The sequence below is a fragment of the Leuresthes tenuis genome, unplaced genomic scaffold (assembly GCF_036924035.1).
Source record: "Leuresthes tenuis unplaced genomic scaffold, fLeuTen1.0.hap1 SCAF_13, whole genome shotgun sequence".
NCBI classification, from domain to species: domain Eukaryota; kingdom Metazoa; phylum Chordata; class Actinopteri; order Atheriniformes; family Atherinopsidae; genus Leuresthes; species Leuresthes tenuis.
The window spans coordinates 17,141,437-17,154,389 of NW_027325367.1; positions in this window are offsets into that span (position 1 = coordinate 17,141,437).

Here is a 12,953-nt window from a genome sequence, read left to right on the forward strand (position 1 = left end):
TTTAGTAATAATAATAAAGCTTATCTCAGTTCAGAAAGGTTAGCACTGTCACTTTACAGCGAGAGGGTTCCAGGTTCAATTCCCAGCTGGGGCCTTTCCATGAGGAGTTTGCATGTTCTCCACGTGTGTGTGTGTGTAAGTTCTCTTCACTACTTCAGTTTCCTCCCAACATCCAAAAACATGCATGTTAGGTTGATCGGTGTCTCTAAATTGTCCCTAGGAGTGTATGTGGTCGTTTGTCTCTGTGTGGACCTGTGATGGACTGGCGAACTGTTCAGGGCGTACCCTGCTATTCGCCCAAAGATGGCTGGGATGGAAAGGCTCCAGGCCCACTGCGACCCTAAAATTGGATTAAGCAGGTATAAAAAAATGGATGGATATTACGTCACACTGGTAGACATAATGCTTTATCAGTCAAAGAACAGAAGGTGAACAAATGGTTTCTGAAGCAAGTCGTATTTTCTCAGTGTCTTGGGTGATTATCACATAACTCCATGGCAGTTTGTGTCATTCAAAGGTTTTCAAGATATTAAAAAGTCATGGTTTCAGATGTTGGCGGTGCATAGCGTGCTAAAAGTCCAGCTGTATGACCAGGCATTCCAGAAACAAATGCATTTCCCGCGGATACATCACCAGGTTGTCAGCAACAAAGACGAAGTGCAAATGCTTGCTGAAAGGTGGCTCAGCAAAGAAAACATTCGGCCTTCTTTGGGTCGTGTTTGCTCTGCTATGGTAGACTCCTCCACACAACCGAAAATATCAGTGCTGACATTCCACAGCACACAAACAGCCTGACAAAATGTGCACTGTGTGAGAGAAAAAAACAAGACTCGGAGCCAAGGATGATTTTAATTCAGGGCTGCAGAACACACACTGTTAAAATAAGGAAAAAAACAGTAAAATTTTGTATTTTGATGCTTATGGCTGTTCTTGTGTGCAGGGCTTAGCTTAGGTGCTGGATCGTAGCAACACTTTCATTTGGATGCAACGAGGGTAAGTCAGTTAGTCGATGTCCTTACAGGACCTTTCTACTGCTCCTGAACAGGACTGACTCATAATCACAGCAAATGAACTCAACCAGTGATGGTACACACCAGAACATTACATGGAAGTTTGAACAGTGGTGGTCCAAGAATAACCACAGCATTCTCTTTGTGCTTTCCCAAATCACTGCACAGCACATGCCAGACCAATCATACAACAGTCCAACTCAGTTTTCTGTGGTGTTTTTGCCTTCCAATCCCCTCAGTGAACTCTGTTAGCTGAAAAACATATTTATTACATTCAGACTTGTGTTTCAACAGACTTCTGTCTATTTTTTGTCAATAACGCTTTCCTGCTTTGACACAAATTGAAATTTATCGGACTTATGTTAAACTGGAGAGTGGTTTCAGTTGCATCAGGAAATGAACATGAATCTTCACCCTTATTTGTGTAAGGAAAAAATTGGAAGTCAAATATTGTGCAGCACATGTTTGTGCAGTCCCGTCAAGGCTAAGGTTGCTTTGCCAGAATACACATAGCATACCAGGCATGTCTATGGTAGTCTATCCTGACATTTCAGTTTAACATTCTTGCTCCTTTTGTTTTTGTTTTAAAATGGCTCGATGCCACACCACATTTAGATAGTCCAGAGAATTGCTGGAACCCCTAAAACCTCAATGTAACATAGAAAACCAATGATTCACAAAATTTCAGAAGACTCCCCGTGCTAGCATTGTGGTTCCAGGGTCAGCAAAGAGACAGAGCGCAATTAAGGTCCACCCAGACTGGAGTGGAAAACAATTTAGTCCTCTCCCTTTACTGTGTACTGCATTAAGTTCACTTTCAACTGCAAAAAGAAAGAAAAAAAATCTGAGAAGCACATTGTATCAAACATGAACAGACCATACCCACCAGGTGTTACTGGATGAAAGAGATAAAAGGAGATAAAAGTCAATAGAAAGCCTTGTAGAGATACTGTAAGTTGCACTAAAGCATTTATACAGTGTGTAGCTTATAAACCAGAACGCTATGAAAGCTAGGCATTTATGATTTCAAGCAACCTATAGCTAACTAGCTAGCTTAGTGACAGCATGGTTTTTCCATGATCTTTTAATCACCTTTGCCAAGGTGGCAACATGTTTCAGTTTTTAATTAACAAACATGATACTTGATACATAACCAGAATGTTTTCATTTCATTCAGGACAGGATAGTGTAGTGGTATGATTGCTACCTTCCATTTGGGAGACCTAAGTTCAAATCCCCTGCATGACTCCAGTAGGGGTCCTTAGGCAAGACCCCTTTACCCTACCTGTAAGTCGCTTTGGATAAAAGCGTCTGCCAAATGCATAAACATTCATTTTCTATTTCAATTTACAATCACTATTTAACCTGGTACACATGTTTTTGGAGAGTGGTAGGAAGCCAAAGTACCCAGAGAGAATCTGTGGATACACTGGGAGAACATGCGAAGATCCCCCCAGCCAGGACTTGAACGACGAACCCTCTTGCTATGACGTGACAGTGTTAAAGGGGAACTCTGGTATTTTTAAACCTAGACCTTATTTCTGGCATGAAATACGTTTATCTGCTCACCGAGAACAATTTGGCGAAAGTCAGCATCCTTCGGAAACTATTTAGAAAACTTGCGATCGGCGTATATCCATATAACGGAGTGAACGGGGCTTAGACGATGCAGCCTCTAAATAAGGCATTATCTGTCTTTATTTCACTAATACTTTAAGACGAATGAATGAATGAACGAACACGTACTATTGCTCTGTTAGCAGATAGCTACTGTTATGTGGCTACTTGCAGCTAACGGAGGGAATTCTACACATACCTCTACTGGGACCACTTCATCGACAGTCATGACTGTAGCTACCTTTTTTTTAGCCTTCTACAGGCATATTTGCTAGTGTTTCAGGCCTTAGTTGCATTTCGTAGACTTATTCTTTTACACACGTGGCATTTGGGGTCTGCCATTGTGTTAATTGTGCAAGCAAGGATCAACTCCCTCATCATTTAAAGATACCATTTTTCAGAGCCAATGTATAAACAACATGTTTTCCCTCTCTTTCCATATTACTTTATTTTCTTTGAAAGTGAGCTAAGTTAATTGGTGATTCTGAATTGTCTGTAGGATTGAGTGTGAGCATGTATGGTTCTTTGTCTCGTTTGTCTCTGTGTTGCCCCTGTGAAAGACTAGCGACCTGTCCAGGATGTTCCACACCTCTTGCCAAAATGCAGCTGGGATAGACCACAGCCCCCCCCTGTGACCCTGAATTGAATAAAGTGGATATAGAAAATGGATTGATGGATGGATGGATGAAACTGGGTTGTATGAGATATCCATAAGTAGTTGAGAACAATGCCAAGCTTCATAGCAAACTAAGTCCATTGTTTGAGGCTCTGTCACATGCCAGCATCCCTCAGTGTCTGAAGGCAGCAACATTTATTCCTATCCCTGGCCTGGAACACCTGGAACATTGAGCGAGCTATGTGAGGATACTGTTTATTGACTACAGTTCAGTGTTTAACACAATCATTCCTCACATATTGTATGACAAACTGCTAAACCTGGGTGTCCCCCTTCCCCTCTGCTCTTGGATTTTAGATTTCCTCTCCAACCGCAAACAGACTGTCTAACTTGGCCACCACCTCTCCTCGATCATTACAGTCAGCACAGGCAACCCACAAGGCTGCGGGCTGAGCCTGTTATTGTACACCCTGTATACATATGACTGTGCACCAAACCATCCCTCCAACGGTATCATAAAGTTTGCTGATGACACTACCGTGTTGGACTCATAACAAGTCTACAGGGATGAGACCCAGCGGCTGACTGAATAACCTTTCACTGAACACCACTAAAACCAAAGAACTCATACTGGACTTTAGGAGGAAACAGGGTGCCAAACCTGAACCCATCTACATAAATGGAGATCGAGTTGAGAGAGTCAACACCTTTTACTTCCCTGGCACTTTAACTTCTGAAGACCTTATCTGAACAGCCAATACCACTGTGACAGTTAAAAAGGCACAGCAGTGGATACACTTTCTGAGGATGCATTGTATTTAGTATTAAGTTTGGCTTCTCAGTGTGCTGTCATCGTTTTGTTTAAACATCTCTGTGCAGAGTGCAGAATTTCACCTCCACAATATGTATATAGTGCAAAAATGACCCATGAATGGTATCTATCCTGCACCCTTTGTATAGCCTCCATTTCACCAAACAGAGATGTTTTTCTTCTTGTGGCTGCTCGGGTTGGAAAATACTTTCCTTTCATTGATGAAAAGATATACAGCATTCAGAGATGAAATTACTTTCCAAATGGCCTCTGACTCACCATCTCTATTCCCAGTGCTCTCCTGCTCTCCCCTCCCGACTTAACCCCCCCTCCTTCCTTCCTCCACCTTCACTTGTCCTTGTGAATGTTCTATCTATTGTAACTGTATACAGCACTTAGCACTTCAGACGGCAGACAAACCAACTCAAGGACAAATGCCCACTCTCGCGAAGCTCATAAATAGACGATTTGTCCAGGCTTACCAAGCACCTTACCCACAGAGCCTGTGTGGGCTGAACATTGTGTTGCTCATACTGAAATAGAACTTCGCTGCTGCTGTGTGAGGGTGGATTCGGGCCTCCAGCCTGCATTGAGAGATACCAGCTTGAACAGGAAAAATTATTGTTGTGTTGCTGTGAATAAGCTACAATGACTCACAAAGTCTATGCCTAGATAATGTGGGACTTGATTGTCCTGTTGCACTCTGCAGCACACTAAAACAGGTGTTACCTCCTCAGAGTTTCTCAGAATGCGACACTCTCCCCGACTGTGTGGGACATGACCGTCAGCACATTCCTTGAGAGCTGGATCCCCATAAGCAACAATTCCTCCTTCCTCTCTTTCCCTCCCTTCCTTCCTGCCGCCCTCGTGTCCTCTGCTTCGCTTCCGTGGATTGCATCACTCGTCTGCCTCTTGGCCTCCTCTGCTCAGACCCTTTAATCACATGTGGCACACACATATACACACACAAGTAAATGTGTGCAAACCACAGTCGTGCACACACATCCACTGTGGGCAGAAGGCACCCTCGTCAGTTCTCATACTGGTTTTGTGGCCTCAGTTGGAATTTTATGGTTGGTTTGAGAAGAGGATTTTGGAAGTTTTCCAGCTGCCATCTACAGGCTCTGCACTTCTCTTTCTCTCCTTCTTCTCTTTGTTCCTTCCCTTCTGCTTTCCTCTCTTTTTCTTTTCCTCCTCTCTTTCCTGCCCCCTCCGTGCTTCACCCACTCGCCCTCAAGGTCAGAAATATCCTGCGGTTTTGGTTTGATCCCCTCGGATATGCCTGTGCTCAGTTCCTCACTTCGCCTCTCCCTTCCTTTTTGTCTTGCTTGTGCTCGCACGAGTGTACACACACACACACACACACGCAGACACACGTACTGTAAGTTTACTACATTACTCTAAGCATTCCCATACAGGAAACACATGGTGGGATCGGCAGAGGCTATTCTGTGTGCCTTACAATTCACCGCACACACACAGTCCCACTCATCAGGGGTCAACAAGCTATCCGGTATGTAACATTTAGGATGGAAAAAGCTGTCATAGTTTTCAGACTTAGAAGTTTTATTCACTGAACAGGGTATCCCAATTAAATCTGTTGGTTCTGTGCCAGTAAAAATAAGTCACATAACCAGCTTCTTCCAGTTAAGTCACAGTTGGTGGACTGCACTGGCCACCAGGTTAACACAGTTCCTGTGGTTTCACCTTTTCCCTGAGTTGTGCAACTTGGCAGAGGCCCAGCACTTGAGCAATAATAGAGGCACTGGCTTCCTGAAATAACACCGGTCCAGCCAGTCACCATTTCATATCCATGAGTTAACAGAGAAGAACAAAGTCTTTCTCAAAAAAAAAAAAACCCTCAGCATCTTCAGTCTCTCCTGTGTGTGCTTCAGTCATGATTGAGTTATGATTTTCAACACAAAAATAGTTTCTTGCCCATAAATCAAGCTTTCTTCCTTCTTTCTATTTAAGAGTTGTCAGGGGAGTGATTCAGGGTAGTTTTATAAAAATTGCTGAAAGAAAATGTGTGATTTGGGGCAATAAATGTCAGCTGACTTGATTAACCCAACTAGACTTGTAAGGAAACACAATTTATGGGAGACCAATCAGCTTTGAAGGCGAATGACATTCATCGCATCCATATCTCCTATCTTCAAGATACATAGTTTTCTTCTATAAAAAAAAACAACAATTGCCAAATTTATTTTATCTCTTAAAACTTGTGATCTGTTGACCAACATCTTACAGAATTACTTGAATTGCAATGATTACAATGATCCCATATCGGATTAAAGGCCGGTCTCCCATTTGAAGGTCCTGCAGCTACCTTTTCTTCATATAGAAAAGGTCTCTTTTTCATTTATTTTATTTTTATGCTTAAGGATACAAATATAGGCTGATTGCGATTAATTGGCGAAATTAGAGATAATAAGCTTTAGCATATAAAAAAGTCCTGAACAGTGACTTTATACACCATTATCAAGCAGGAGATCTGAGTTCCAAACTTACTTTTGTCTAGTTTACTGAGGGTCTGGTCCTGGGGCCTGTGTAGTAGGCATTATTAATTTATTCACTTTTGGAAGCTGGACATTTCAAATACACCACCATCTCCAATAACAAAATAAATTAATAGAATAAAAACCTTTGGTTATAAGTAGCTCATATAGCAACAGTTCTTCACGTTAGCAGCTAAAAACTCAGATGAATGGACCCTCAGTGATGCCCAGGGTTTATGGAGTCCAATCTTTTATGCAGTAATCACATTATAATCCCTTTGTCACAGCCTGTGTTGCAGTTTCTACCAACCTGGGCCAGTTCAACACATAACTCGTGAGGTGACTGTAACCAGAAGAGGATTCAGTAAGTATTTGTGAATCGAATTTCCAGCGAAGTATTCTTCTATCAATTTGGTCTGTGGTATTCTGAGTTGAGCTTGTCATGTGTGAGCTCTCACTCATGTAACTGTATGCTGTCTCAAATGGTAATAATGTGCTTCACGGGTTAATGAGAGTAACTGAGTGGCATGGTAGAATACAGGATGTGGAAGAAAGGGATGAGTGGATTTGAGTTGCTCCATCTATGCCCTAAAACCTGCTGTATGAAAAGAGCTGTAAAGTCAAGGTTTAGAAAGGAAGTGTTGTACTGTACCTCTGTGTTATTTTGACCAAAGCATGTCACACACATTTCATTATGACCTCAGAAAACTGTGTCAACTTGTGACTAAGGGGCATAACGAGTCTTTTATTTGGATTCTCTCTTATACTATTGTGTTCAATATAGCCAAGGGTGGTGAAAAACATCATGGGGTACTTGAATAGTGTGACTTTCTGAATGTTTATCTAAATGGAGTATTTAGCCTTAAAAGATGCTGCGCACTTTATCATTTTTTTCCATGTTATGTTGTTTATTGGTACAACATACCAAAACTGATTAATTTAATTCAAAGATTGGAAAGGGATTGGAAATTGTTGAACATGAATTAAAAGAGGGAAAAAAAGGGAAACATAGGATGGGCTTTTAATCTCGGACCGCTTTTCATATACAAGGAGTCCCCAACATGCTGAATATCCTGCTGATATATCTGAGCTTGAGTCAGTTCCAGCACTTGTAGAGGCAGGAGCTTTGAGAAGGATTTGTGCCTCAGATTGATGCTTTCACGGGCAAGAAGAGCGACTCCTCCTAGTAAAATAAACCACAAATACTTCTCAGGAAAAGCTTCATTCTGCTGTTCGGTTACAGCTTGTTGACACAACTGCTCGAGGCAGATCATTTTTCAAATATGCAACCGGTTGTCAAATATACAGTGCCAAATTAACTTCAAGGTTACCTCCCAAAGGTCTGCACTCTCCATAATGCATTTGTCCATTTTCTTTGGGTAGTCTCCCAGAAATAAGGGAGACCACAGATATGAAAACACCTATGTGAAGTGAAGGCCAACCATACAGCCAGCTGGCCCAACCATATATGTTGAAATTCTCTGATATGGCGTGATTGATTGTAAAATTAGTGTCTTTCCAGTTTGCTCTTTTTTTTTTGTTGACTTTTGTATCAAATATAGAATCAGTGATTTATTTCTATCAAATGTGAGTCAGAAAATGGCTTCAAGACAAAAGATACTAACTCGTTGTAGGTGGGAAAATCAGGGCATTTACTGTTTACGAATAGCCAAGACCTTGAAGTAAGATGAACTGAACTAGTCCATCTTAAATCTCTGCGGATCACCACAAAGTCCTGATAATCTCGAAAAACACAGCTTTACTTTAGGAGCTTCTGTTTTATTGCAGTATGAACCCTGCTCCTTCAACAGCCTTTAAAAATGTCCAAAAATGGAGAAGAGAGAGAAAAAAGAGCACGGGGGTAAGGAAGGGATTTGACAGGCTGCTCCAGCGATGAATCCCATGACTGACACATTTACTGTGGAACAAGACAAGTATGTGAATGTGTGAGAGAGATAGAAGCGGACACTGAAAGGACAAGATGGAAGTAATGCCCCTCGCACTCACACCCATACAGAAAGTGAAATATTTACAGATGGGATATCTTTTTGTCAGCTGAACGAGGTCACAGGACTAAAGCTCCACTTCACTAATTTGATTCCATCCAGGCTGGGTAGAAATTTTGCACGGGCACAGGCAGTCTTTTTATACCCTTACTGTAAGCATCGGTGCAGTGCACTGATTTGTCACTTTTTCCATAATCAGCTCTCATTTGATGTTCTGCCATCAAAATGGCCTTCCATCTGAGACAGCTGTCACAGTTTATCCATATTATGAAGATAACATGGCCATCCTCAGTGGTTCGGCGGTGTCAGATGAGCTGAGTGTGGAGGAGATTGTCAGAGGAGAAGAGAATGATTCATTGTGTTGCTGTGTAATTGAATGATCCAGAGTTCATCATGGGCACGATGGTGAGATCATCCCCCAACATTAGACCTGCGGGTCTTGGAACTGAACTGCAGGACAGAACTTCGCAGTGCACAGAAACGGCCATACTGGTGGTTTAGCCTGTCTCAGCTCATTAACTACAAACCGTAAATTCCTAATTTTCCTGCTGACATTTTCTAAAACCGACGATTTGTAAAGAGACACTGTGTCTAACAGGCTGCAAATGGTTTCTATTTATTTGCGTGAAAGTCATTCAGCAGCAAGTTGAGAAAGTTCCCTGGAAGAGGTACTCAATTCCAATTAACGTCTTCCTTTATTTCATACGTTTGTTTTTCAGTAGGTTTCTAGTTTCATTCAGGGACACACAGATAAACATATATATTTATATTTAAGACCGCTGCTCTTTGTTGTGCTGGTCTGGATTTTCCTTACATACAGTTTTTGAATCCCAGTTTTCAGCAGCCAAAATTGTGAAATAGATGGCACCAACATATTCTGATGCCAACTGGTCACACACTGGCACTTGATAGGGTGTTAATGTCACATTAAGGCATATTGACATACCCCGATTTTCAACATGCCAAGTAGTAGTCTCCACACTCATCTTGTCGGATGAGGATATTAGAATCCTAACATTGCTTGCAACCTATGAACTTTATAAAGAAAACAAAGACAAAGCCTGCATCGAGCTTCTCTGCTATGTTCTTGGTTATAGTGGCGGTTACAGTGACATCACCTGCAAAAATGATAAGGCTACAGTCTCATGGTGTCCAGCTTAGATGTTAAGGTACTTTTATTCAGGTCTGTGAAACTACAATACTACAAAACTACAGCTACAGTTTTTTTTTAACATATAGCTCTTCAGACCAACAAAAGTAGAAGAGATGGGATGTTTGTTTTAAGTCCAAATTTGCATAATTTGGAGTTTAATTAGCAGCGTTTAGGGGATTGAACAGAAGATCAGTGCCACATCTGCAGGAATATTTGGTGGGTCATGATGAAGATATCACTGAAGCAGAAAGCATAGCTGTTGATTTACTGGTCTACGTACATTCTAATCCTGACGTATATGACACATGCTGTGGGTAATGATTGAGGAATAAACTGTGGCCACAATTGAGCTTCCTCTGAAATATTTCTGGCCTCAGCCTTAAGTTAGACGTAAGGAGCTTAGTCATTAGGGAGAATTGGGAGAACACAGCTGCTGCTCCTCCATGTCGATGGGAGCCGGTTGAGGTGGTTTGGATATCTGTCAAGGATGCCTCCTGGATGCTTTCCAGCTGAGGTATTTCTGGCATGTCGACCAAGAACAGACCACAGAGCAGACCCTGGAAAGATGGAGAGATGATGTGTTTCAGTTGAAGAGCAATTTGGAAGAGAGTCTTAGCATGTCTGCTTAGATTCTAGACCCCCTGACCAGGACTGGATAAGCAGTAGGATGTTGATTAACAGATGAATGGATGGATGGATGGATAGATAGATAGATAGATAGATAGATAGATAGATAGATAGATAGATAGATAGATAGATAGATAGATAGATAGATAGATAGATAGATAGATAGATAGATAGATAGATAGATAGATATGAATTTGTGAGAGATAGATCAATACCTTGGATGTCCTGAAGTTTCGCTCACATTCAGTTCCATATATGGCATATAAATCAAGCTTTTCTTCAGCCCTTCTTAAGACGTAACCTACTGTTTATAAAATCGAACAAAAGAAGCAAATGTCTCTCCCTCAGGTGAAAGAAAATATGTTTCATGCATCTTTAATTTGAGAATGAATCCCTAAATAAGGTCAAATTCACACATACCAGTGAAGCATTTGCATTGATGATTAATGCCACGCATAAACAACCTTTTTATAAAAAATGGAAAGCATCAATCAAGTTCGAATAACGTGCTTTCTAAGGTCTATTTATCTGAGGTAAACTGTAAAATGAGTAATAACAAGATGAATAACAAGATTTGCATTTAAAAAATTTGGTCATTTTTCCCTGAGCAAGGGCAGAGAGGATGATTTAGGAAAGCTGTTTGAGAGAGATAATAGGTAAAAGGATGAAGCAAGCGAGTGCTTGACTTCGAGTATAAAGCCATCTGTATGCTGTGTACGCACAGATCCGCACAGGCTATCCTTAATGTATAACAGCAGAGATGCTCGTTGGTACTCTCAGAGCTTCATAGATTGCCTGCCAAGACTAAAATGATTGCTACTTTGAAGCTGCAAAGATTTTATGAATCATGTGAAATTTGCCGTCATGTCTGTTCTCTGCTCCGCTTTGGGTCACTATTTTCAATTACGACTGGAGACTGGTCAGATGTCAGTTGTTTTAGCACTTCATTAGCTGGATACAGTGCTATCATAACATTGTGTGTGTGAGTAGCAGAAGTGTTGTGTGTTGGAGTGTCTGTGTAGGTGGATGGGTGGGTGGGTCACCTTGATTTTTCCACTGCTGTGCAAATCAGTAAGTTAAAGTAGGTTGGAGAAGGCAATCTTTTCCACATTTGTCTAGTGAGTCTCACATCAGAGCACAAAGAAGCAATTTACCCTCTCAGCACTGCACAAAGTAAACACACAGGCTGCAATCATAACCTCACCTCCACCCTCCCTCTCCCCCTTCTGCCTTCCTCTGTGTGCACAAGTGATAAAAGACACGAGGACCGGAGAAAGACTGCTAGGTACACAGGTAAATGGACAAAATGATCCAGTTTGCCTCATTAGAGCAAAACATTATGTTCCCAGGCACACTCGCAGAGCTCGGTTGTCATGGAAACCAAGCAGCACTGTCGCTGTCTGTTTCCGTGTCTGTCTCTTCACGTTTGCTCTTCATCAGGGGAGGCGGGGGGTGGGGGGGCACACTCAGATCACTGATACTCTACAGCACAGGGCTATGAGTCATACACATCATCTTTTGCATCTGGAACAAAAAGGGGTGGGGAGGAAAACAGCGCACGTGTCCACATACACACACACACACACACACACACGCAGCTCTTCAAAATTTCTGAAAGTGCATGCAAATATGCATCGCAGGGTTGACTACATATAGCAACATGAATGTTTGAAGTCTTGCCTTTATGCTATTTTCAGGACACGACAGATGTGGAGATGCAGCCCTGATTTGTGAGTGGTAATGTTTCTGTCAGTCGGCTTCTGTGATTTGGACTGTTTCCCCTCATTACATATCAGGTGGATTATGTGCTTTAATCGCCCTTTAGTCTCACTGATCAGCTGATGTGCTTACTGTGTTTCCTGCTTATCTAGGCCGCCAGATGTCAAAATCTGGGGTTGCACGGAAAGCCAGAGCGGCATCCTCAGCACCAGGGCAGGGTTAGGAGATGATTGATATGGAGGAGAATGCCAAACTTAGCATGTAGAACAAGCTCTGATCTGCAAAGGGATGTCGAGAGGAGCAAGATGCAGGAGTTTGCCAGATTAAACATTTTTTTTCACACCAGGTGTTTTTCATTTCAGCTTTAGGTACACAATATCACACACGCACACACACACGTGCACACCCCCTGAGGTGAATGGTAGAACAAAGAAAGGAGTGACACACTGTCACTTCATTCTCCTGCCACTGCCTACAGCTGTTTCAGCAAAGTCTCTCTTCTGGCAGCTCTTCATGTGCCTGCCTGGTACTCACACACTCACATACACTTGTCTCATGGTCATTTATCTATCCCACCAGCTTTATTCGGCTGCTTATCTCTTCAATCTTTTCCTAATTCTAGTGAACACACTCGCACACTCCACCCAATCTCCATCTCTTCTCCTCTTTAGACTGACATTAACTACTGGTACATATGGCTATCACATTCTCCATATGGATAGATGAAGGATATAAAAAACATGTTCATGGCATTTGAAGTGTATTTTCATGTTATAGAGAAGGCGTTTAGCATTCATAATCCTTAGTAACTCGGCAAAACATAGTGATGTCTTTCAAGAATTCTCACATGGCTGCATTTTCTCCCCAACAAAGAGAATACTGCTTCTTCATTACTT